The sequence below is a fragment of the Taeniopygia guttata genome, chromosome 6 (genome assembly GCF_048771995.1).
Source record: "Taeniopygia guttata chromosome 6, bTaeGut7.mat, whole genome shotgun sequence".
Lineage (NCBI taxonomy): Eukaryota > Metazoa > Chordata > Aves > Passeriformes > Estrildidae > Taeniopygia > Taeniopygia guttata.
The window spans coordinates 29724571-29751317 of NC_133031.1; the positions used below are offsets into that span (position 1 = coordinate 29724571).

The 26747-nt window shown below is 36.6% G+C and overlaps 1 protein-coding gene across 5 annotated transcripts in view; it reads left to right on the forward strand.

Moving 5' to 3' along the window:
* Positions 1-26747, forward strand: part of ATRNL1 (attractin like 1) — a 427695-nt gene that overhangs the window by 232282 nt on the left and 168666 nt on the right. The gene's annotated exons all lie outside the window — the stretch shown is intronic.

A 26747-nucleotide genomic window follows, 5' to 3' on the forward strand; every position in this document is an offset into this window, starting at 1 on the left:
TGCTGGGGAGTGAATTAAGCAAAGCTGATACAAAGTATTTGTCAAAGCTTGCTAACAGATCTGTTTCTTCATTCCACAAAAATTCAGAAGTAAAATTTGATGACAGGCAACAACAGATTTTAAAATTGAAATTGTGATTTCTTTAATAAAAAAAAAATATGGGAAAGAAACTAAGTATGTGTTTTATTATCTGTACTTATGACCATGAGAAGAAAATGGTTTGCTTTTCTTAACATAATAACCAAAGTTCCTTCTTATATTTGCTTAGTGGAGTTAGCCTGAAGATTCCCAAAAGGCAATAATCAAAATAAATTAGTTTCATTATATGTGGTTCCTGGGATATGAATAGAAAGGAAGCTTGAATGTAGTTTTTACTGCTGATAACAGTACTTTAAAATTAATGATTGTGATATTCTGTTCAGTAGAGTTTATTATCAAAGTTGAGCTTTCTAAATATGAATATAAAATGCTTCTGGAGATAATGCTAATTTTATAATGGTGATATTAAGTCCTACTCTTGCAAGTGTACTGGGGTAAGTTTTCAAGCCAACTGGAAGGTAAAATTAAGGTTATTTTAGAGAGAGAGAGAACTGGACCAAATGAAAAAGACTGCCTGAGGCAAGTGGCCACTTGGCAGAGCCTGGGGGTGCTTTGAGCTATATGGTTTGAGAGTTTTCCATGGGACTGGTTGTAAACATAAGAGCATTAGCAGAATTTTTAGCAAACTGGCTGTCAGCAAAAAGCAGCAGACAATGAGAAAGACAGTCCTTAGTGGGACCCTTGGAAGAAGCCAGATAGCTCCTTTAGAAATTATGACAAGAAAAGTAATTTGAATTGGTTTCCACGGTGTTAAAGGAATGAGGATGGTGGGTGTGTTCGTAAATAAAGAAGATTGCACCAAAATAGATGATTCATTTCTGTCTCCTAACAAAAAAGAAAGAGCAGATGTTGAATATTGGCCCAAAGTGGTGAGACTTTTCTTTATGTTTGTATTTCCTCTGTCTTTGCAGCATAGCATCAATTTTTTGTCCCCTATTAAAACAAAAACAAACCTTCCATTTCTCAAAGCCCTGTAAGAAAAGAGTGAATTTAGCTGCAAACAACAGAAGTGTTGTAAGAACTGGTATGAAGAGAGAATGAAAAGGTTTAACAATTTACAGTAAGAGTCTTCAAGAGAAAAATGCAAATACTCCTCTGTAGATACTCCATAGCTTTTCTCAGAGTTTCCAGAAATTTTAGTTGCAACTTTCACCAAGGTGAGTCACCTGCAATGGGAGAAGCATAAAGGAAACTAAATCTGAACTGCCCTTCCTCCAAAGAGCAGGGAAATAACTCAAAGCCCAAGCCTGGAAGACATAGTTCCTCTCTATTGCTCTGCTCTTCCTTTCTACCTAAAATTTTGTTTATTTACAATTGAATGGTAGTCATGTAGTCTAAAAATTACATTAAATCATGCAAACAATAACTTTTATTACTTGTAGTTTATGGAACATTTGCTACGGTTTCCACAAATATCCATTGCCTTGCAAATATGTGATTTTTTTTTTTCAGAGCTGATTTTTAGTTACATTTACATACGTGTGCCATTGAGTAGCAGTAAGGTGGGATTCATATAATTCCTGAATCTCTTCCAAAGTGCTTGCAGTTCACTTTGCCCAGTAAGGATAGTTGCTACCTTCTAAAATAAGCACATCCACCTTTTTATCTCTTCAAGTTAGTGTTGATAATATACAGACTAATTGTTTCTTTCTTCAAAAAAATTTTGAAGGTACTGAAGTTGCTCCTATGTGGATGACCCCCTGCTAAAGTTAGAGCTTTAATAATCAATGCAAAGCAGATGCAAAGATCAATGCAGGTGGAAATTAAATAAGTTCACCAAGTTATTTTTTCAGTGCCTGCACTCTTAATTGGTTTACTCTGCCAGCAGAATGTGTTCACTGCTGTGAGTGTCAGAGTTGCTGCTATCAACAAATTCCATGGGGGACTTCTCTACTCTCTGTAGATGTTTGTACACACAAACATTCCTTGGAGTCATCCCTCTTGAGCAAACACTGGCTGTGCAGTTCATCTGGGCACCTTCAAGCCTTCTTCCCCTTCTCTGGATAGGAGGCAGTAATAGCAGGGTCATGGTGGCAGGATTTGCATAGTACACTTATTTCTGGAGGAACCTGCCAACACCTGGGAAAGGTTAGATTGGAAAAGAAAAAGACATCAAACTCCCCCCCCCCCCCCAAAAAAAAAACCAACAGCCAAAACCAACAAACAAAATAAATCAAACCAAACAAACAGCAAAGCCAAAAAACACACAATCAAATAGAACTTAAAAAAAACTCATGGGTATATGACACAGCCTACAAAAAGGTAGAGTAGTTATTCTTTTCCAAGTATTTAATAATGGAATGTTTATCCTTCCTGGAGCTGTATTTTTTATTGCTCCAGCAGTTCACAAACAATAGTTGAGTGTCAGTGTGACCTGATATAAACCAAGCTCATTACATTATTTTCAACAGATAATTAATAATTAACATATAACCTTTGGCTTTCCTTTTATCTTCAAGTATTGACAGAAGTTGCATAAAAACATACTATGTGTGGAAAAAATGCTTTGAAATGCAAAACTTAATTAAAATTAATGTAATGTTATTTTAGTACAGTTGTATAGTAGCAAAAGTAATATAGGGAATATGAATATTTGAAAAGATGATTATATTTATCCCTGCCATTCAATTTTTACACAAATAAATTTTGGAAAACAGAATATCATTTGATATTTTGTTTGGGATTCATTGGATTGAATGCACCATGGCAGTTGAATTGTGACATCAGTAAATTAGCCCAGACTTCTTTGGCAGTCAATTGACCGACATGCAATTAGCAAATTTGAAACCACAATGAATCCTGTAGTTTGAGCTTGTTATGTTTTTTTTCTGCTTCACATACATTTTGAAAATCCCAGTTAATTAAGACTTATCATAGACTTGAATAGCTGTAGCTTCTTAGCCTTTTATATTTGTGCAGCCATGGTCAGAAGTACTAAGGGAGGCAGGGAAATACAATTTCCCAGTTGGGAGAAGTTTGGGTTTAGAAATCGATCCTTTCCTTTCTGGTGTTGTAGGTGCCTTTTTGCCAATTTTTTCACTGCCTGGGCCATCAGTTCCTCACCTGTGGCACACAAACAGTTGTACAGGTTGTGGTGATACAGTTTTCATTAAAGATTCTGTTGGTATTAATTGGGGGACTTTGATGGTTGTTTTGCTTTATTCTGCAATAACCCTTTGTCCCTAGGCAACTTATTTAGGTTTCTGTTCATTTAGGCAGGAAAAAGGAGTGAAATGGACATTAAATCTGTCTCCTAATTTTTTATGGGTGAAGAGATACAAACATGTGAAATACAGGCTGTTACTTTAATGCATTATGTTTTGTACATTTTTCAATATTTGCTAAAATACATTATGAAGGTATGAAATATCTTGTATGTGTTTGATTTTCATCTTAATTAAAATCAATCACCCATTTCTCAGGGTTTTATGCTTTCTGAATATGTTAATGATGCACAGTACTGCTTTTTGCCTAGCATAATAATTTTTTGTCTTCAAAAAGTTAAGGAATAATATTTCCAGAAGAGTGGGAACATGCATGTTAGAAAAATACTGTATCCCTGCATGTGTGACCCATGTACAAGTATCAGGCACACCACCTTTTGACTTAATACCTTAACAATGTCCAGTAAAAATATCCAGTATAATATATAAATTATATATATTAAATGTAATATACTATAATATTATGTATATTATTAAGTATAATATAATGAACTTGTCCCTTTCCACAACCACATGTAAAGCAAGTCCACGTTGTTAATGTTGTTAATGACTAAATCACCCATGCACAAAATGTCCACCTCTGATTAGAGCATCCAGTGTGCTGTCAGTTTGCAGAAAATGGTGAACATAAATCATTTCAGTGGAAAGGGAGGAAAAGAGGAGCCAGAGAATTAGTCAGTGAGTTCCCAGAAACATCCATCAATAAAAGCTAAGCTGTTTGTGAATATCTATGAAAAAAAAAAATAGATTAAAAGCCTGGTTGTTTTCTTTGTTAACCAAATCACACAAAAAGAACATGCTTTTTTCCCAAAGTAGGATAAAAGTCCTTTTGAATGGAGAAGAAAACATCTGGTGCTTGTACAGTTGGCCATTATAAAGACTATAAAAAATCTATCCCAGGATACTTTAATAGGGAAGGCAAGGAAGCATTGTCATGATTACATAGCTGTGGAGTAGGTGCAAAACTGCTGAAAACCTCATAATAAAATTTTGATTATCAGTGAAATGAGGGATTAACTATGTGTGGACTGCATTAGCCCCTTCAAAGCTTTGTCCTAGCTCCAGAACTCATCAGTGGCTTTTAATGACCTAAGTCATGCAACTGGAGATTACATCTGATCAATTTGCATAGGAGGAGCTGGGTCAGGAGTGTGTTGCATGCAGCATCAGTCTTGAAAACAAAATTTAGAAATTGGAAGCAATATCCATACTGGTGAAAGCAAGTTTTAGAAATAATCTGGTAGAAAGAATCATCTTCACAGAAACAGCACAAAGAAAAAGCTGACTGTGCTACAATTCCTCAGAGCTGATCAATGTCTTTGAAAGGTTCACAAGCTGAATATAAGTCAACAGCAATCTAGCTACAAAAAAAGGAATATATTTCTGGCTTGCATATGTAACTCTAGACATCTAATTCTTGTCCTTTACTGAATATGGCCCTAAGTGGAGCTCATGGACAGCTTAGACACAACAGTTCAAATAGTCTGTGGAACATTTGGAAATGTTCAGAGGAGAGAAGTAGGAAAGTGTGTCTGTTTATAGTTGTGTGGCATAAAAGATCATGGAAAGGTACATGTGGTAACAGCCTTGAAGATGGGGAATGGAATAATGCATTTATCTGAATCTGTTGCAGAAAGGATGAGAAACGAAGAGCCCATGTTGCAGCAGAGAACATTCAGGTGATACAATGAATATTAATAAATTATGATATTAGTAGTGTAGCTGTGCAATAGATAATCTCTGACATTGCAGACACTTTGTCAGTGTAAGCCTTTAGGAGTGGGGCAGACAAATACAGGACAGAAATTGGAAGACCTGGACATGCCTTTGTAGGGTGGTGGGGAGACCCTTGGCAGTCTCTGCAGATCTCTTTTAACCATATGATCTTACATTTTAAAAAACCCACTTGAAGTCAGAGTATTTTGTACATACCAGGAGCATTTTATTTGCTATAGAATCACAGAATGGGTTGGTTTGGAAGGGGTCTCTAAAGATCATCAACTCCTGTGCCCTGGGCAGGGACAACTTCCACTGGAGCAGGGTGCTCCAAGCCCTGTCCAACCTGGCCTTGAGCACTTATAGGGATGAGGCAGCCAGAATTTATTTTAGATTAGGGCTACATGATATGATACTGCAGCACCAAAAGTCCATAGTAGTGCTCTAGTAGCACTTGCACTTCCTCATTAAAGGCTATTTTAAAATCTACATTAATTTGATATTTATACTTTCATTGCAAAACTATGTCCCAAATGGTGTTAAAGGCAAGTAATTATCCAGATATTCCATCATATTTTTTTGCATTAAAAAGGCTTTTAAGAAGCAGCTTTCTTCTTTACAAATCTCATTTGCATAAATGCAGCCTTTGAAGTTATTGATGCCATGTACCATGGTTAAACTTTACAAAATTTCAGATACTAGAAAATCAGGGTCAAAAATAGCCCCTTACCTTTTATGCCATTTAAATTCATATCCATGATGTCCATCTAAGTGGCTGAGTCACCCTGTGGATTCTTTTTTTGGGTTTTTTGGGGTTTTTTTTTTCATTTTTGACTTTTCATTTCATAATTTGGGCTGGATTATTTGTTTTGCACCTTACATCCCCTTCATTGTGTAATTCTACTGGTTTTCCTGTACAAGTGACAGGCAAGGCAAGACAGCTTATTTGAGTTTCAAATCGAAAAACACACATAGATGAGAAATTGAGCAAGTTTTTGTTGTTTTGCTTGGGGTTTTGTTTGTTTTGGCTTTTTTTTTTTTTTTGGTCATACATAGTTTTGCAATTATTCTGATTTTCGTTTAACTGAACCAGTCTCACCAGTATTTTAAAATATACATTTTTGCAACAGCACTGTTTAGCACATATACAGAATTCTTATAAAAGGTAGCTGCTGTATGTTTGTGACTCATTTTTCTTGCTTTCCTGTATCCTATGACAGATGATATCTATCCTACAGATGGAAAATACAGTATATTTTCACTAGGTTCAGAATGGCTTGTTGTTTTCTGACATGCAACTAACATAATTTAGCCACAATTTCTTTCCTTATATAGTGACCATTTTACATATAACCTTTGGCTTTCCTTTTATCTTGAATCTTTGATAGAAAATTGCATAAAATCATACAAATTGAGCAAAATATCTCTCAAATGCAAATTCTAATTAAAATTAATATTGTGTTAATTTAGAACATTTGAGTTCCTGAAATGCAATGCTTGGGATATCACCAGAATTTGAATATGCTATTAGTTTTTCCATATTGTTTGTCCCTAAAAATGGTTTAGGCTAAAATATTTGAATCAAGCATAGTGTGAAGCAAAAGCTAGATCCTAACTTTATTTAATTGCCTTAAAATTTTTGATCAACTGGAAGGTATTCTAATGGCAAATGAATAAAACACCTACAATTGGCTTTTTAAAATTTTTTTCTGGAAAATTTCAGACTGGAAATCATACTGTGGTGTAAAAGCTATTATGGAGCAATTTTTTTGGCAAAAATATTTCTCTTCAGGCTGAAAAAAATCTCACTTTTAGTGGAAGGTAAGCAGCTTCATTTAGTTTAAACTTTTTTTTTCTTTTTGTGGAAGAAGCAAGTAAATATATATTTCTAACATAAAGAAATAAGGTGATTTAGCTGGATTGCAAGCAAAATAGGATATGAAGAAATATAGTCTATCATCTGAGCAGTAAATAGGTTTTTCTAGTAGTTGATACAGTCAAAAATTTCCTGTCAACCCACATAAAATTCACATTCATAGCTAAGACTTACAAAGGAGAGTTTATATCTCTCTATTTTCCTAGCATCCTGCTCAGGTCAGACTGACATTATTTTGAAAAGTTTCTGCTATCTTTGAAAGATCTTCCTTTAATCCATATATTTTGCAGATGCTATTTCTGCTCCCAAGTTGAGTGCTGTATTCACTTTTTCATTGCATCCCAATTCTTGCACTCTGTAAGTGCCCATTTACTGCCCAATCCTACAGCACCCCAGTACACAGATTCATAGCTGATGGGTCTCCTCACTCCAAGAGAAGGGAAATATCATCTGTTTGTGTGTGGGGGCTTAAATTCCTTTCTTTTCCTGTTTGATTCTTACCAACAGGAGCTGCAGGATAGATATGTGTAAAATCCTGGCTTTGTTTTTCTCCCCACGATGGAGGGAGGCCTGAGGCAGCCAGCTGTCATGCAGCACTTTCATACTGCTTGCTCAGTGTCCTCCAGGTGGGAAAGTAGTGTAAGTGTTTACAAAATGTTTCTCTGATCAGAGATTCAGCTTCTTGTAGGCTTAGTCCCCCAGTGGGACTTGGCCCTCTGTTATCAGTTTTGGAAGAACTGAATTTCAAAGGCAGCATTCACTGGACTGCTCTGCACCAGTTGAAGTAAGTACTTGACACTGTAGTCTGTCAAAGACATGTTATTGGTGTTTCTAGGGAATCAATTGGTTTTTTTCCCATTTCATGTGAAAAACATTGATTTGTTCACATGTTTGTTTCTGTATGAAAACTTTTTCCTGATTTACTCAGGGCAGTATTTTCCCCAGAGCTGATGTTAAGTGCTAGTTTTACTTGCTCACCAGTGCCCTTGCATTACTGTAAAAAAAAAAAAAAAAAAAAAAAAAAAAAAAAAAGATGCACTAGATATTTTCAGAATATGGGTAAACAGTCACTGAACAAAGCATTTGTTGTTGCCAGTGTGTTCTGCCTTGTGGGATGAGCCTGGAACATCACAAACAGAAAGCAAGTGCCTTTCTCCATGTCACTGTAATACCATGGCCCAAATGGGTAACAAGGAAATGAGGAACATGCAGGCATAACTGCCTACATTTAGTGCTTTTTCTGCATGTTCTAGGATGCAGACTAAAATTTTAAATAGATAAATCTGTAAGAAGGGGAATCCTACAGCAGCTGTTACTGGATTTCCCATTGCTTTAGTGGGGTTAAAACTTTGCCCTTTACAATTATTTGAGCTGCTTTGATCTTGAAAGTGTTATGCCCGTCAGTAAATTGTATACAAGACTTCCAGCATTTGAAAAAATTGAGATACACAAGAGCCACAAAACAGTTCAGAGTGCACTGTGACTTCATATTGCAGCTGTTCTGTACCTGCCTCTGCTGTGCTTTGCATCGGGTGGATGTGATTGCTTTGAAGAATCCAACACAGTTTGTAGTTCACACCATTCACAAATATTTAAGCAGAGAAAAAAAGTCCCACAATCTAAAAATAAAAATTTTATTTTTGGAGGGAAAAAAGCTGGATTTTTAATCATCTCTTGTTTATGATTGTCTTTGATTTTCACACCTCAAAATGCCATAAAATCAGCTTTTGATCTTCATACATTCTTAAAATAATCTAGCAATTAAGTGAACAAAGGGAAAAGGTAGGAAAGTAAAATTGTTTGTGAAAGATAGTGAATCAAATTATAAATAGGGCTTTTTTGTCTGATTAAATTAGAGCAATGTTTTAGCTCAACAAAATTACACAGTGACACGTCCCCCCCTGCCATGCTCACATTAAAGTTTGTCAAGTGGTGCTTTTGTGCTTTTGATAATATCGAACAAAGTTCTGAAGTTCTGGAGAGTTTCATTCCCATTTTAGCTGTTGAGCATATTTAATATCTCTCATTAACGTACTTTACAGTTTCTTCTTCAAGATAAATGTTTGCTGAATCCTAAGTGAAGGTGCCTTTGATGCTGAATGGCTGCTGTGTGTGATAACAAGGGAGTAACTCTGCAAATTCCAGGTCATTGTTCTGTGGGTGTGAGGCCAGCATACTTAGTGCCAGCCTCTGAAGAGATTGTGTGGCTTTATACACTGGTTAGATAAGGAAAAAATACATCTTCCTGATGTCTTAGGGAGTTTGTAATCATAATTCTATTCAAAATGGAAACTCATCCTTAATTGAGTGAGGCTCTGGTTTTTATCTTTTAATAGAAAGAACATAATGCTGAAAACCCAAGTTTTTTAAGAATGGCACATGTCTTTCCATGATATTGGTATGAAATATCATTCTCCCAGAAGAAATATTTCTCTAGAAATACCGCTTTATTTGTATCATCATGCTGTAAGAACACTACTCTCGTGTTTAACTCTGATTCTCTTCTCCTTACTATTTTTTACACAAGTATTCCAATGCACTCTCTATCTGCCACTTATTCAGAAGGTTCCCAGAAGAAAGATTAGCTATGACAAAGCTTTTTCATGGGGAGACTCTCCAAGTAAATGACAAACTTGTACAGCTGTACTCATTTTCTTATACTGTTAGTCTCTGCCAGAAATATGGGAAGAGGTTCTAATAAGCATATTTAATTGATCTTATATCTTTCTTTGCTTGTCCTCCTGATTTCAATTGTATAGCTGTTATCTTTGATTTTTTTCCCCTGTTCTCATTCCCTCTCCCATCAGATACATCTGTTTCTCCTTTCTGTTGTTCATCATTAGTTATCTTTTCTATTTTGTTAGTGCATGAATATGCTCTTATGAAACACATCTCAGCTGTGTTGTGTTTTTGTTAAAATTGGCACTTCTAAAAGGCCTCTGCCTTTTGGCTGTTATGCTTGAACTTAATTGTCAAAATGATTTCTCTAGATTGATGACTCTAGAGAAAGCGCTGCCTTTGCCCAAGTGCATTGCTGGTACATGATAATAATGAAAGATTAAACTGCTTCTTGACTGTCAAAATCACCATACAAAAGGTTTAAGAGGACAAAAGGTGTAACTTGGTGTAATGAAGAAGAGAGGATCCAGCAGCACAACATTGTTGGCTTCTGCCAGGAGAGCACTTGCCTTTTACTACCCAGGATCAGTGCAGGAAGGGCAGTGGGAAACTGAGGTCTCTTGACCTCCTTAAATTTGGACTTGAGTACTTAGGGCTCTCCTTATTGACAGGGATCAAAATAAGGGTTGAATATTATCACAAGGAATGGTATTTCCATGTTTCATCCATGCTACACAATTGAACAAGCCATGGTTTATTAACCACTCAAAGGGAGGGAATAAAAGGAAGTTCAAACAAGTTCCAGTAGAAAGAGATTTACATCATTTGGGTGTGAAACTTATATTTTCTTGCTACTATGAATGGCTTACAAGCATATACTATCAAAAAAGGCACCAGCCATAAAGTATCTGTCAGTGCATCGGTAGAGGATTATACCATTAATTCTCCAGAAACAGCTCTTTTGCTGGAAGCTTTTGGAATACAAGAAATAACTATTCATATCCCCAGATGCTTATTCACATCTGACTTTTTTTTTAATTTAAAAATATCTACAAGCTGCATTTTATTAATGCTTTTAATTTTAAAAGTTGTCTCCTCATTAGAGGTACACATACAGTGGAATGTGAAGCAAAGCAGAAATGGAAGAAGAAAACTGTAATACATGGCTTAAATAAGAAAACACCAAGTTGCATCTTATTAAAATGAATTTCAGTAATAGCTAGCAAGATTGTTTCTTTCAAGTCAATGCATTTTCTGGAGGAGTACCGGTGAATGGGAAAATGCAGGAAACTCTCATCTCATCATTTTATTTGATGTTAGGGGTCAATTTATAGTTTGTTCCCTACATAATCTTCCCACTATTATTTGCTTCTGCAGCTTAAGCCACTTGAATGTATAAATGTATCTGCCACTGCTGTGTCTCAGTGTCTGTCCTACACACAGAAAGTGTCTGTTTGCAAAAGAAAGGGGCAGCTGGGGCTGGCAGGAGGCTTGCATTGCCCTCTGGAGCAGCAGCCCTTTGCATTGAGGTCTGAAATCTGATTTAGATACCTAAAATTCCCATAGGGATTCCTCTGTAATATAGAAAGTAGCAGAAACTGGGAGCAATATGTTATGCAAATTTCTCACTGTAACTGCTTAGCCTTGTATCTCTGTGTATGCATTTATGGCTATGCCATAATCTAAAAAACACCAAATCAATCCCCCATCCACAACCCCCAAGAAAGACACCACACGAGTGGACTGAAAGACTGAAAAAAATACCAAGAAACACTTGTGACCTTCAGCTTGTGTCCCTGTGGGAGAAGCTGCTGAAGTTTGGTTCTGGGGAGGTCCCTGGGCTATGGTCATTGACATGGTAAATGAACTACAATGTTCACCCTTTCATTCCCTCACCCTTAAAACTTTCCCTGTTCCATGGGTTCATTTGCTTTTCTTGGAAGAGATTATTAATATCCCAACCCAGGCTGCATCCTGAAATTAATATGGAGTTTGATTCCATTTCACTGCATATTGTATCCAATAAATGTTCAATAGCTTGGGAGAGAGTCAGCTCCCCTTTCAAATTAGATTTTAAACTTTCCATTTGCTACTTTAACTCTATTAATATTTTTTTCATCTTTTGTGTGTTTTCTTATCCCTTTAAAATGAATTTTGAGAGTGCAAGCCTGAAGCCCAACTTTATGTCAGGGGAGTAAGCTCTGTGGCAAATTCTGCCACTGCAGAGTAATTTTATTCAACAGTAGAACTAAAAGTATCTGAGTAGTCTTCATAGGTAAATAGTTTCATTTTACATCTGTAACCATATACATGCCCCCTATTTTATGTAATTGGTATGATCTATATGTTCAATTTCATTGTAGATTCCACAAAGAAATGAGCACTGATCTTTGAGAACTTTTATCTGGCAATTCAGAGGTTCAGAACATTTCTACAATGCACCTTGGAAATCTAGTTTTATTTTTTCACAGCATGGCTTTTTTTAAAAAGTGCAAATGAAAGTTACTAGTGCAGCAGGCATTTTAATACCTGAAGCAATATTTTGTGCTGTACTGAATTGCTTTTGGCAGGCATTTGTTCTGATTTTAAAACATTAGAATGAAATTATGCATATTTATCAGATATTTTGAAACTTTGAGATGTTTTGAAGTTCTTATGTTCAGTATTAATTGGTATTTTTCTTTCAGTACAGAGAAATAGACTTAACCAGCATCACATAATATTTTGGACTGTGTCCTTTAAAAATTATTAGTTTTGGATACATAACATTTAAACCGTCAGAAATTGACATCACTGATAACTGAACAGTTGTTTACTCTTAAAATGGGATATATCAAAGGCAGCTAAGATATTTAGCCACAGTTCCTAGTGAATCTGCTTTGCATGCAGTGTTCATGTCCCTTTATTCTGTTTTTTTATCAATTGCCTACAGTTGTAGCAAGTTTATTTGAGGATTTATGTATAGTAATTTGGTCCAAAACTAATTACATTTAATTTATGAAGTCCTGGTAATTTCAGGGAGAGTTGAATCTGCCCTTTTATCTGGACTGATGTCCTCATCACCTTTCACATCCATACCACACATGCTTTAGATGGCACCACTGTAAGAACAACACACTGACATAATTGCAAATGATTCTGTTATTCATTGTTAGGCAGGATGGAACCTGCTGCAGTGCTCTGCATGCCTTCATTGGAGTGGAATGAAATGTCATCATCTGGGTTTCATAAAGCATACCTTAGTTAGAGGGGTGGGAATAACAATTCTTCCCAATATAAAAATAGCTCATGGATTTAGGGGTTTGGGGTGTGGTGGTGGTTTTTTTTTTGGTTTTTTTTTTCCCCTTTCAGGTAGGTAGAAAGGCACAAATGCTTGGTGCCCTTGGTACAAAGTTAACAAAGCATTATATTGCCCCTTGGCCATCTGTTGGGATAAAATGGTTGTTATTTTCTTGGATGCTACATTGATAGTTTCCCCACCCCAACTTGTGATTTGCTCTTCAGGCATTGTGCAAGGGGGCGTTTTTTCCAGTGTATAGGTGAAAACTTGCTGAAATTTGTGTGCTTGTGGCTAAATACCCACTTCATCTGTTTGCCTACTGAGGGAGACAGATCTATTTTACATTGTTGAATCCTCATAGAGGCAGCTACCATTTTTTGCTCAGTTTTATGCCAAGCAAAACCACAGAGTTGTTTTTCTCCCATGAATCAGATTGTGTTCACTCACAGCCAATTCTCTCAGGTGCTCTCTCACCTTTCCTCTGTCCTCCACCTGCCATATGCTAATGTGGCTGTGCCTGTGCTGCTGGTGTCCTTTTAGTGGCCATAGCAGATACTCAGGTGACCTTACTTGCATCAGAATGAGTCTGCAATTTGTTTAATTTTTAATTACTATTGTCATAAACATCAATAATTGCCTTTAATTTATGCATAGCACATTCCACATGTTTTGAGACAGAACAGCTTGCAGTACCTCTTGTTTTTAGAGACATACACAATATGCCAGTTTATCCTTTAATATTGTTTCAGATCAGGAAAAAGCAGGGATTAATATATCACTGAAAATCTGTATATCTTGTGCTGGGTGTATTGCTTTTGCTGTTTGCTGTAGTTGTGTTAATCAAAAACACGCTTTAAACATGCAAAAAGTACAAGACTGTGATAAAGATTTTACCAAATATTATGAAAATTCTGTAAGTAAAGCCAGTGTTTCCTCCTACTACTCACAAAAAGAAAATGCTGCAAATTATCTATGAAGGAATTAAATTCAATTTGTTTGCAGTTCTGAGCTCCTTTGTTTTTTGAGGATTATACAAAGTGAACATATGTGGAATACTGCTACCAGCTTGCATTCTTTGATAAATCCAGACAGGCAGAAGAACACTGGTGGCAGAAAGTGTAGTATAAGGGTTTTTCTTATGGTTAAAACAAAATCTGCAAATTCCAGCCCTTATGAGAAACCAATGTTAGCGAGATTAGAACACAAATTATTGGATGAATGTGTTAAATATCAAATATTAATGCCAAATATACTTGGCAATAAATTAAAGGTTTCTGTTCTGTGATTTCCATTGATTTTCCATAGTATACAGACGTAGCAGAGAGAGAAGCAGAGAAATTTCTGTTCATAATTAGGGTCAAAAAGTGGTGTTTTTTTACCAGGAAATATCTGATTTGCCTGGAGTGGTTTTTCTTATGGCAGCAGAGTGTTGCAGCTGTCCTGTAGCCTCCTGCAGCACGGTGGTGACAGGGGTCAGGCTCTGTCAGCTCAGACCTTTGCCGCTGTGCAGACCTGAGCTGGTGTCATTGCACAGCCTGTCAGTGCCACTCTCCCACTTCAGGGGGTTTCCTGTCACTCTGAGTGACCAGCTCTGGAACATCACTGCTGGGCTGAGAGAGGAACTATGAGCACTGCAAGGAATGCTGGCTAATGTGTGTCTTCAGAGAACCTTCTCACAATTTTTTTGACTAGAGAAACAGGGTGATCTTTCTCTGTCCTCTGTATCCTCCTAAAATTTTTAGGAGATGTTGTTAAATATCACAATTTCCGGACAAAAAAAACAAAAAACAAAAAAAAAAAAAAACAAAAACAACAAAAAAAAAAGAGAAATAGCGAAGATAATGAGCTTCAAAAAATGTGAAGCAAATAAGTGGTTAACTGGTGGACTGAGACTCATTCTATTTCATTGAGGGAGAGACCAGAACACACCAGCAGGTGTTGAGTTTGGCAGTAACCAACAAACCACTCTGTGCAGAGATGCAATGACCCATCCCTGGCACATCAGGACTCACAAAGAGAGCCCAAGGGAATCTGATATCCTTATGAGTGAAGGAAAATCAAGTGTCAGGGGACAAACCCCACAAATCAAAACTTCGTTAAATCTGCTTGAATGTAATTTATGTGTTATGCATTTTCTTCTGTCCAAGTAGCAGGATCTTAATCATGTGGATATTGTAATTTTTGATTGAATAGATATTCCTGAAAGTGGCAAAACAGGCCTTCTTTCCAGATTTTTAAAGTGTGTCTAACAACATGCATGGCAATGATGAAAGTGTTTATAAGTTTTTCATTTCCAGGAGTTAGCACTTGGAATGGGACAGATTCTTTTGAGTTTTTTAACAGAGGTATTTTCCATTTGTATGAACAAAAGTACTTAATCTGTTTTTTATGGAAATGCATGCTAATAATTTCATTTTTCCACAATGGAGACTGGTTCCTTCTGGGGCTTCAGATGCTGTGGGTTGATCCTAGCCTGCATCTCCTTGGTGGTCTGGGTAGTCCTTTGCTGAAAGGCATTGTCAGCATCAAAGCCATTGCAGAGAGTTTATCTTGCTGCTGTGACTTCCTTGCATACATCAAGGTTTTAGGACATCCTCTTACTTATTCATCAGGGACATCCCTTATTTCTCAGAAAGATCAGAAGGAATCTGGAATTAAATCAAACTGCTGAGTAAACTGGCATAGTATATTTTGGAAACTTTTAAGTTGCTATGTAAATTCCACAAGATCTATTATAAAAATATTGTATAGAACTTGTCATTAATTTCACCTGTTCTTTTTTAATACTCAGATAATTTGACAGATTTTTCTCTATAAAACTTCTGGACTCAATGTTCTATTGAATTTTGCTTCTATAAAACCTTTTAACAATGATTTGATAGATTCATTTTCTTTTCTAGCTGAAACACATAACCTACACAAGAAAATATTTGAACAAGATATCTAAAACTATACAAAAGCCTTGTAAATAATATATAATTTTGTAATAGGAAGTATGCAAACATAAAATTATGCCACCTTCAACTCAATTTTACCTTCAGGAATGAGCACTTGTAAGAAAACATCCAATTTTAACTTAGCTAACTTTCTGTGTCGTTATCAAAGAGCCATAGGAAAAAGCCACAATATTCAAATTAGTGTTAGCAAATATTATTTGCTAAAATGAGAATAGTAACAACCTTCAGCCCAAAGTAGGGCTGAACATCAGAGTGTGAGTGTATTCCTACAGTTTTTATCTGACATCTGAGGCTTAGTGTTGCTGACATCTGGAATATTTCTCAATGTGTTTCTATAATGTGTTTCTCTCTGTCTCTCTGTTATTGATCATGCATCCATTTGCCATGCAGTCAGATTTTCCTAAATGTTTGGAGCCTCAGTTTTATTCTCTTCCTCTCTCACTGCAGCTATTTTACATTTGTTAAAATTTTCCTCTACAAACAGTGGAAAAGAATCGAAAGTTCAAGAACAGGCCAAAGACAGCAACTACCAAATGAAGCTGTTGCACATGGGAAGTATATCTGTTATGGTTAATATGAATTTAAGGGAGATTAAATCTGTGCTACTTCTCTCTTACGAGATCTTCAAGATAACAGTTGAGCAATATTGGCACAGGTTGACAGAGATGCTTCATATCTGCCTACAGTGTGTAGTGATGTAGAGGATAAAGAAGCATATTTTAGTCCAGTGGGGGTAGAAAAAGGAAGTGTTACTATTCCATAAACAATTCCTGTCTTTCTGTGTTGTTGGAATATTGAGCTCTTTCACTGAGGAATCCTTTCATCGACCTCTGTGGATTTAGATTGTCTTGGGTTTCCTTTGAGGTCGATGTTATGAGAGACACCCATCTGCCACTGTTTATTTTATACTAAAGAGGTTATATAGCAGTTCAGAAAATTTTAGCTCTTTATTACATCAGTGAAAACTTACATTGTATTCACCTACTCCTTTAAATTAGTAGCAGCAATAGCCTCCATATCATAATTATCTGTATCTTAGTATCCGCAGTAAGTATACAAAAGAGTGCTTATAATGCTTGGAGTAATACAGTTTTCTGTGTATAGTTTGGTTTATTCCTGTTAGGAAATATTCACTGTTCTAATGGCCAGTATAGTTTACTTTGTATCTTGCAAGCATGCAAAGTAGCCTGGTTTAATAAAAAATTGCAAGGTTTTAGTTTGTTTGACCATGTTTAGTTTTAAATTTCTCTGAAAGTTTGGGCTAGATTTTGCTTACTCTGCTACTTAGGGTTTTTTTGCTATCCTATTACTGAAATCTCATGGGCCAGATAATCTACAAAAGCCCAGCAGCATAGCTACTGTGATAATAAACACATAGATTCCCAAGTCAGATTTTATTTTAAGTTGCTGTGACACACTCTGCTCTTGAATAAATGTTTTTATTTAAAATGTGTAATTTGTACCGAAGTCTTTTATAACTGAATCACTGAATAATCATAAGGAAAGGCCCTGAACTAGCAATCGAAAGGTCAAGAGAATGTGGTCAATAATTATGTGATCATGCTGGGACTTGGGGCAGCAGGATTTCTCTGTTGCCACAGTTTATCAGGTTTTTTTCTGCGATGGGCAGAATTGCAGCTGGCACAGCCTGTGTGTTAGGTTTCTGTCAGGAAGCCTCAGCGGAGAAATGAGCTCCAAGAATGTGAAACACAGCACACAGGGAATCAAACCAAATGAGTTCAGCTTGACCATTGTTGGGTTGGAAGTGTGGGCTGCAGCGCCCTCAAGAACAGCTCTGAATGGCAAAAAGTCCGATTGTTAAATGATTACAATCGTTTACTGCCGTAGGGCGTAAAAATTAAAAAGATCCAAGTGTTTCTTTCAGACAGAGATGCAGAGACTAATTTTACATGAATGCATACCCTAACAAGATTAGCTGGCTTATTCAGGCGTATGAATTGCACTTCTGTTCCTCGTGTTAAACAAGCTTGTATCGTCAGAGCCACTTGGAGCTTGATCAAGGTTTCAAGCAGGCCTCTACTTTACACTCCTTTTGTTCCACTGTTCCAACCTCAGATCTCTGAGGTTTTCCCTGTTTTCATGCTGACCTTTGCTGTTAGTGCTCAGCTTGAATTCTTCATTTTCTATGCTTATTTTTCTTTATTTTTAGCACATTATTCTCCTAACAACTCCATGTGTCATGCAGAATGATGTCACAGTTTAGAAACACTGTGCCAATGAAAGAATGGAGATGATCCATCGTTAATAGCATTTTCAGTGTTGCAGCACATGCTGCAACATTATAATTTTATATAGATATATAAAAAAATATTTATAATGCAGTCCTACAACCAAAATGGTGCCATTAGGATATCCACCGTTTCTGTAGCAATTATGCAAACAACCAAGAATTCTTTACCTGTCATGGAATTAAAGATTGATTTTATACATTGGCTGGTCTATTGATGGTGAAACATTAAAAATTACTAGATTACTGCAAATATATATTAAAAAAAGTCAATCCTTCTGAAATTTCTTTAGCTTCTAAGAGCAAACACAGTGTGCATCTTTATGTTTTGTGTAGAAAAAATGACACCAAAAGCAGTAGTACCTTTGTAATTTTAGGTAGATTAAAAATTCTGTAATATATTATGGGTCAATTAAGGGGCCAAAAAGAATGTTGTTTTGAAAAAATTTGATTTTTTCCTTAATTTTAACTTTTTCCATTTCTATCACACCTTTGAATTCAGGACTAGTATATATTATACATCATCTCACAGGCATTGCAAAGTTCCTGTTCTTTAATGTGTTGTGAAAACACCTGTTCATTTAATAAATCAATTTTTATAAAACCCCTAGATCAGTAAGTATGTGGGTAACTGGTATTTTAACACTCTTTCCTTGTCACTTTGTATTCTTACCAATTTGCACATACTTTTAGCAGTAGCAATAGCAGTCATTAATGTGGATTTTTGTTTCCAGAATTTAAAAAAAGCTTCTCTGCAACAGTTGCTTTACATGGGTCATGTAAACCTTGTGTAAATCTGTGTATATGGGTGTATGTGTGCCCACATGTGCTTTTTTTCCTAGTATTATGAAATTTTTTGGTTGCTAAATGATTTCTTGTTCCTTTCCACATTCTTTTGGAAAAATTACAAATAACTTGCTTATATTTGAAATTTCACAGACTTCACATACGAAGAAAAGAATAATAAAGCTTACCCCAATTTTTATAAAAAAGTTCATAGGAGAGAAGGTTTCTATGTTTCATGTTGATAACAATTACTAATAATAGTTATAATGCATAATATTTTTGCATTAGTTTCACTTGATTGCATTTAACTGCATTCCTTTGAATACAAGTTGAAATCTTGAATACCTTGGAAATTTCCTGATCTTTTGCCCTGTTTTTATTATTATTGTTGACACAGTTCCTCTTTTGTTACTTGGCCAGACTTCAAAAATATTGAAATATAGATTTTTCTGCCTTAAAATACATCTAAAGGAAGAAGCAACCTGACAAAGTAGTGCCGGAAAACATATGGGGGTGGGGTGGGGGGGTGGGGGGGAAATAAATTAGGTAAAAAAAATATACAAGGGCATTGGAAACAGCCTGAAAAATAATAATTAAAAAGGAGCACAACAACATTGAGCCATAGAATCATTTAGGTTGAAAAAACCTCTGTTAACCTGGCACTTCCAAGTCCACCACACCCAACAGTCAGTGTAGATCCACCTCAGCAAAATCCCTCGGTTTTGGGATGAGGTGCTGTCTCCATGGCAGGTAACAGGTGAGATGAAGTTCACATCTTTGTGGGTTGCTTTGTGTTTGTTTTTGTTTTTTTTTTAATCTATGAAATTGGCAAAGCAAAAATTTTATTGACTTTAACACTGAGGCTTTTATGTTTAGGATCAGCATATCCAAGCAGTAAAAGTTGTCTCTGATGAAGAGACAGCTGCTAAAACAGACTGTGAGTAGTTCCAAATCCCTGTTAGCCATAGCAGCACTCCAGTCTTAGGATCACACAGCCACATGCCAGGGCTGCTGATGTTTGCCTTGAACTCCAATTCCAATTTTAGTCTAGGTAAGAATTCTGTAGCACTCTTGCCTTCAGAAAGGGAAGGCATTTTCTGCACAGGAGAATGGGGTTTCAGATATGGCTTTAGGGACAAAGAGATTGCAAAAATCTGTTCTTATCTTGACTAGAAGGAAAGTGCTGCTTGTCCTTCAGCGAGGAGGATTGGAAATTGTGGAATAGGACACAGTGCAAGCCAAATACTGAGCATATGAAGGAAGATAATGCAAGGGGAGGTTTAAAGCTCTACTTTCTTCATGTTTCTCTATATTACAATATTTGAGTTCCCTATATACTGTTTGTCTTGTGTAAAAATGTATGGGCACAAAAGTGGCTGAAGATAGAACCTCCAAGGCTTGGAAGGCAGCCTGAATGGGGCAATAATAGGAGACACATCTTATAAATTTTGGTATAGCTGACATGGGTCTACAGATTTAATTCTCATTTATTTTCCTCTCATGAAGCTGCACTCTACTATTAACACGTCTTGCAGAATAAAACACATCTCTGAATCTTTTTTTTCCAGACTTTAGCAAATGCCTTATTACAGCATTTGAAAGAAATTAAGCATTTTGTTCCCTTATGTTGCCCATTGTGACACATTTAGATAGCCATCTGAAAGCCAGATTTTCAACAAACAAATATGCTAAAAGGGTACAGAAATATGTAGACATTTTGTGAAAGAAGTATCATGAAGAGGGTCTGCTAAGGGGAGTGGTATCCAACTGTGTGGAAATAATTTCTGTTTAGTAGGACAATGGCATTTGCTAATTAACTGCTGTAAATTCCCTTTATGTTTGGCTGTCTATTTATTTGCTTGGTAACATAAAGGCAACCACATTGAAAGTTCTGAATAGCCAGCTGGCTGCTTTTCAAATGTACAGCCTTTGAAATTGATTTGAAACTCCTTTGTGCAGTAAAACAAATATAAATTGTTGACGTACTGATGACACTGCACAAACTGCATTTTTGTGAAAGAGCAGAAACAATTATTTTTCCTTCCACAAAATGAATCACTGGGATGTAAACCTAAGCAGGATCTTTTCTGGCTGGACTAGAGACCTTAGATTAGCCAGTGTTTTTTCCAGGGGTGACATTTGTGATTCACATTTTTTGTGAGCTGATTCATCTTGTTTCTCATACACTCAATTATATCAACAATTTAGTGATGGGTTTCTAATTCTTATAATTAATGTAGAGCACAGTTGTCTTGAAGTGTATTGCTTGTTTTGAGAGATGCTTGAGTGGATGAAGAAGTGTCTCAGTTTTGGAAGCTGGAAGCTGGCGTGTGTGCACTCTCAGGGGACTCAGATGAGGAACTGCAATGATGTGATTGGGCACTGTCCTCTCTGGCCAGCTAAGGCCACATTTTCTTACTGTTACATTTAAAAAAGAGTCTGTTACCATGAGTTAGTCAGTAGCTCATTAAACTGTTGGACTTTTTATTATTATTCTTCTGTACTGAGCTTATTTTGTTGCCTACCATATTTTTTTAGTCCTGACACTCCAAGTTATTAGTAAGTTAGAAAATGGGAGTGAAATCTTCTTCTGTGAAGAAAGTTGCTATAGCCTTTTCTGTATCTTTTTCCTCATCAAATCCTGTGCAAGGTGGTTTTTTGGTATGCTAAGTTAGATGAGTTAATCCATGTCTTCAAACCACAGAGTTGCTGCCTTGTGATGTCCATTAAAGAGAGCTACCAAAATATTTACTCAAATACCATCCAGATCTTCCAGCTCACCTGATTTACATATTGCTGAAAATCAGTTTTGTAAAAATCTTGCCTCTTAACTTCAAAGGAAACTGGGGCACGTCTCAATTACTTGGATGAGCTCTACCTTTGATTATTTCAAACTGTTCAGTAGTGCTTGTACACATCTTCATTTCTAATCTATGTCTTATGACATCTTGACACTCTGAGGACACTTCCAGCTCTCCATCCCCACACGGAGGCTATTTCCTTTTTTTTTATTTTTAAAGACAGGGCAGTAAGAGACTAGTTTGATGTTGACCTCATCTGTAGTGACAAAATGTATTTCTTCTTTGACATTGAGATAATGGAGACAATGATGTTTCACTTAAAGTGAAGCTTGTAAAACTTCTGAACATGCAGCAATACTTTATATGAAATGTGAGGCATCATTTTTAAGGTACCTCCAGCTGACATGTATTACAACAGCCATACTGCATAATGCAAGTGGTGATAGAGCAAATTCCCTCAAAGGTACAGTATATTAGGCAGCCAAACACACATCTTGGCTCTCTCACAATCATTGGACTCTCAGGGATATCACTGCTGAACTTGCTTTAGCACTAATTCTTTGTGGCATGTAAAGGACAGGGATAATCTTTCTCAGTTACTCCGGTCCACACACAGCCTTTATTAGACCTTAGGCATGTAAATAAAGATAGGGATATGCTTTGCTGAACTGGGAACACAGAAGAGGAGGAGAAGCTGTTTTAGTTCGTTCTGTGTTCTCCTTCAGCTGATTGAAATGAGTTAAGAGAGCTTTGCAGTCCTGTACAGTTTCCTGGCTGTCACTCAGGCAGGTAAAGGAGAAAGGATTCACTAAGACTAAACTTCTCTGTGATTGCCTGCAGCCAGGAGAAAACAGTGGAAAAGGGCCCTTCTGAGAGATCTAATCCCTCAAGGCTGTATGCCTTCTTTTGTCTCACCTCAAGTAATTATGCATATCTGCATCCTAGGGAAAGAAACACAGAGCTAAGGAGGATGAAGTATTATTTATGATAACTGTCACTCATGAAAACAATGGCTAACTGGACCTCACTGGGCTAGGCCTGATTGTCTCTTATCATGTATAAACACATAATTGAGAAACAGTTTTTCATTCCAAGTATGGTTAAGGTCAACTTGAAAAGGAAGAAAGATTGAGAGAGAGAAAATAGAAGTTTGTTTAGCATAAGCCTCCTGCTATTTATTTACATACCATATGCTTCCTAATGCACATTTGCACCGGGTGATTTTATTTGGATGGACAACTGAAACATCAAAAAAGTAACAACAGTTTTTGCACAGTGAGAGGCTTCTATTGCAGCAGTTTGCCATCCACTGCAAAGTTCACTTCTCAGCTGAGCAGTTTTGAATGCAATACAAAGAGAGAAAGCTGGCACTTAGTTTCATTGTCACAATATTGAAAATCACCACAATTCATAACTGTGCTCATTTCCTTTCCTTTAAAACAGTTCCACAGTTTCCAATATCACATTTTAGCTTAGTGTCCTGAAAAACACATTTATGCAAATACTCTCTCTGCTGACAGTAATTGTTTCTGGGCCTGGCTGCCTACTGCAACTGCATTACTTAGGTACAATGCCCAAAAGTTCACTATTCCTGCCAAGAGGTTGTAACTTTCCCCTCAGAGAGGAAGGAAGCTCAGATTTGTGAGAGAAAAGCCAGCAATGCTGAATATTTAGCTGTTCTGTCCCCTGAGCTGCCCCCTAGTCAGGGGACACGTCACCCAGACCTGGCTGCAGCGCGTGCTGCTTGTCCAGCTGCGTGCCACGGAGCATGGGAGGGAGGAGAAGGGATTGTCCAGGGAGTTTTTAGGGATCTAGAGTGAAGCTGAGGGTTATGTGGGAGGCCTTAAAGGGTGAGTGTGTAGAGACTTCAGAAGACCTGTGGATTTGAGGAAGGCTGAAGGGCGAAGCTGTAGGGTTAGGAAAGAATTGGGAAAAAAATCCACTGGCTTACTTTTTGTCTCTCCTGCTTCCACTTCTCTTCCTCTGTGAACTGCAAGAGAGAGATGTTTCTGTAGCTGTGCCTAAGAATGGTGGGGCTTTATGATACAGGAATAAAGGGATTTAAATCCCTAATATTTGTCTTGTTCCCAAAAGCATTCAGATTTATATTGTACCTACAGAAATGGATACATTCATAGTTTCCAAATATGCTTACCATTTCCTTGAAAACACTTGAAAGCAATGCTCACTCGAGCATAACAATGTGTTTTTTAAGAAGGAAGTGCTTAAAAAAAATATAGGTTAGTTGTTTTGGAGTTTTTTGTCTGAAAAAGGACAAGCCAGAGGGAGGCCCTGAACTGACAGGGAAAGAAGCAAAGCCTTATACAGTAACATAATTAAAACATCAACAGATTTTGCTGAGTTCTAAATGGATCCATGATTAATTTGATTTTCCTGAAGTGGGGCTCAGGTCTTGAAAAGATGTCAAAGCAGAGCTTTGATACCCATTAAACCTACATAAAGAAATACTGCTTTGCAAATGTTTGCCACTCCAGTTTTCAATGCTGCTTGTCAGCTGAAAATTAGCAACACTCACAAAAGCAGTTGCTAACTCAGCATCTCTGGGCCTTCCTAAATTCCCATTCAAGTGAAGAACCTGATTTTTTTTTTTCTTTTCCATATACATTAATGTGTTTTTCCTTGCATCATGCAGGAAGACTCTGCCTGGTACAAAAGAGAACTCTCTGTACTGCTATCTAAGTGCCTTAAGTACAATTTCATAAATGAGGAATGTTTGTTCTGAGTGGCTAAGTGAATAAAACTTGGAACTGCTGTGCTTGAAATTGAGTTTGTAATGTGAGCGTTGCCAGAAGTGAACAATGTGCAATCCAAACTTTCTGCTTTGTAGGGCAAGAGAAATGAGATCTCTCCAACGTGAAGGGCTCGATGTGGACAGAGCAATCAATAGCAGTCAGTGGCAATGCTGAGAGGAGAACTCCTGTCCTCCCACTGGAGGCCTCCCGTCCTCCAGGCCACAGGGATGACTGTAATAGCTGCTGTTACTGTTTCCAGAGATGATGCTTTGTCTATTTAGCAGGAGCTTGGAGCATTTTTGGGCTTCAGTTCAACAAAATATTGACAAATATATTTTTAGACTCATCATTCTGCAACAAAGCACAACAAAGCAGTCCCCGTGTCCCACTGGAGTGCATGTTCAGGAGCACAGCCACTCTACCACCTTAGGGAGAAACAGATTCTAGCTGATTACAATAAGCATTCTTTGCAATCATGGTGGTAATTGTAGATACATTAATTAGATGATCATATAGGTTGAATTCTGCAAATTTCATTTATGTGCACACTTGCATTATGCGACTCAAAAGATCAGGATGTTTCATAAGTATTTCTTATTCAGACACATGAAAAATATTACTCATTAAGAGTAATAATAAGAATAAATAATACTCAATAAGAATAAATAATACTCAATAAGAAAAATAATACTCATTAAGAGTTTTACAGTGATTTGAGTAATATTACCTATTATATAACATATATATGCATATTACATATATATGCATTTTGCAGGAAGTTAGAATGCTTTTGAGAAATTTACATCTATGGGGTAAAACTGGCATTCCCAGAAATGGCTAATATATTGTTCCAATGGTGGTGATAAAATTAAGGGATTTAAAAATATTTAATTGGAAAGATTAACACATTTATATTTTTTTTTTTAGCCAGGACTAGAAATACAGATTTATTTCACTTTCCTGTGCTGTGCAATCCTCTGTGTACAGCTGTACAATTTTTCCAGACCAGTCTAAAGTGGCTCAGGACACTTCCACACTCACTGGGATTGTAGGTGCACACAGGAAACAGAATTCTGGTGTGGTTTCCTCCAAAGATAATTTATTGCACCAAAATTTTCTGTAGCCAAAGACTGAAGGAGAGGACTATAGAGGATGAACTTCAAAACCAGGCTTCTGTGTTTGACCAATGCAAATGGAATTTTATGTGTCCCCCTCTTTCTGCTTTGCCAATTCCCTTCTGCTCTGCTCCTGTAGAAATTCGTTCAACACTTCCATCCAAAGTATTTGTTCACAATTGCACCTACAGTGAAAAGTCTTGGGTTTCATAATTTGTGCCTCTTTTGAACCATCAATTATTTATGAGATAAACTTGATTTTGGTTTTGTGGTTTTCACTGCTGCTGTAACATTTAATTAAATAGTAATAAGAAAGATCAATACATACCAATTTCTTTATAGCAAAATATTGGGGGTTTTGTATTCCACAGTGTCATTTTTTTATATTCAGAATCATTTCACTGTGAAAAAATTATTATAGACAGGTGCCGACAAAATTCTTGTTAATCTTCCCTTTTAGGTAAAAACATAAAAAGAAATCTTTATTTAAAATCTGTTTTATAGGTGGTTGGAGCATATGCCTAATAAAATTCTTCCTGGATTGCTATCCTATATGCTTTGCTTCAGATTGCAAGGAGTGTGTCCTGAAGTTATAAACCCTCTGAAACAGAGAAATAAAAGGAAATCTAACAGATCATTAAGTACAGGGGTACTATCAAGCGTAGCTTTAATGTCACGGAGATCTCATCTTTTAGAAAGTTTCAGTGCACGGTAATATGAGTTTTAAGTGTGGTAGTCAAGTTTTTGTAACACACATATGTATGGTCAGACTTAAACAAAAGAAAAATCTTGGTTTGTTTTTTTTTTTCACATCTACTTTGAGTAAAATACAGCCCTAAAATGCAAGAAATAGACTTGGAAAATCAGCATTACATCTTTATTCAATGTAAAAGCTAAAAATTGAAATGAAGAAATTCTCAGAAAGCTAGTGTTAAGTATTTAAATTAAGATGTTGAATTTTTGAGAAATCTCAGAAGAAACAAAATACCTTTTTTTTTTTTTTTTGCCATAAAAGAGACCTAAATAATTTCTGATCTATAATCCTCTCTGAAGACCTCTTGAGTGGAAGAAGCACTCAGAAATGAAAACCAAGAACATACAATACTAACTGCAGCTTTCCAGTGAACCTCAGGTCACCTGTCATCTCTGTCAAACTCCATTTTCCACTGCACTGAAGTGAGTAAAGCAAGTGGTCACCATAAAAATGCCTTTAATATGGCAGTTTCAAGTGTCATTAACCTCTGTTCCATCTGCTTAAGGAGAATGTGGCCAT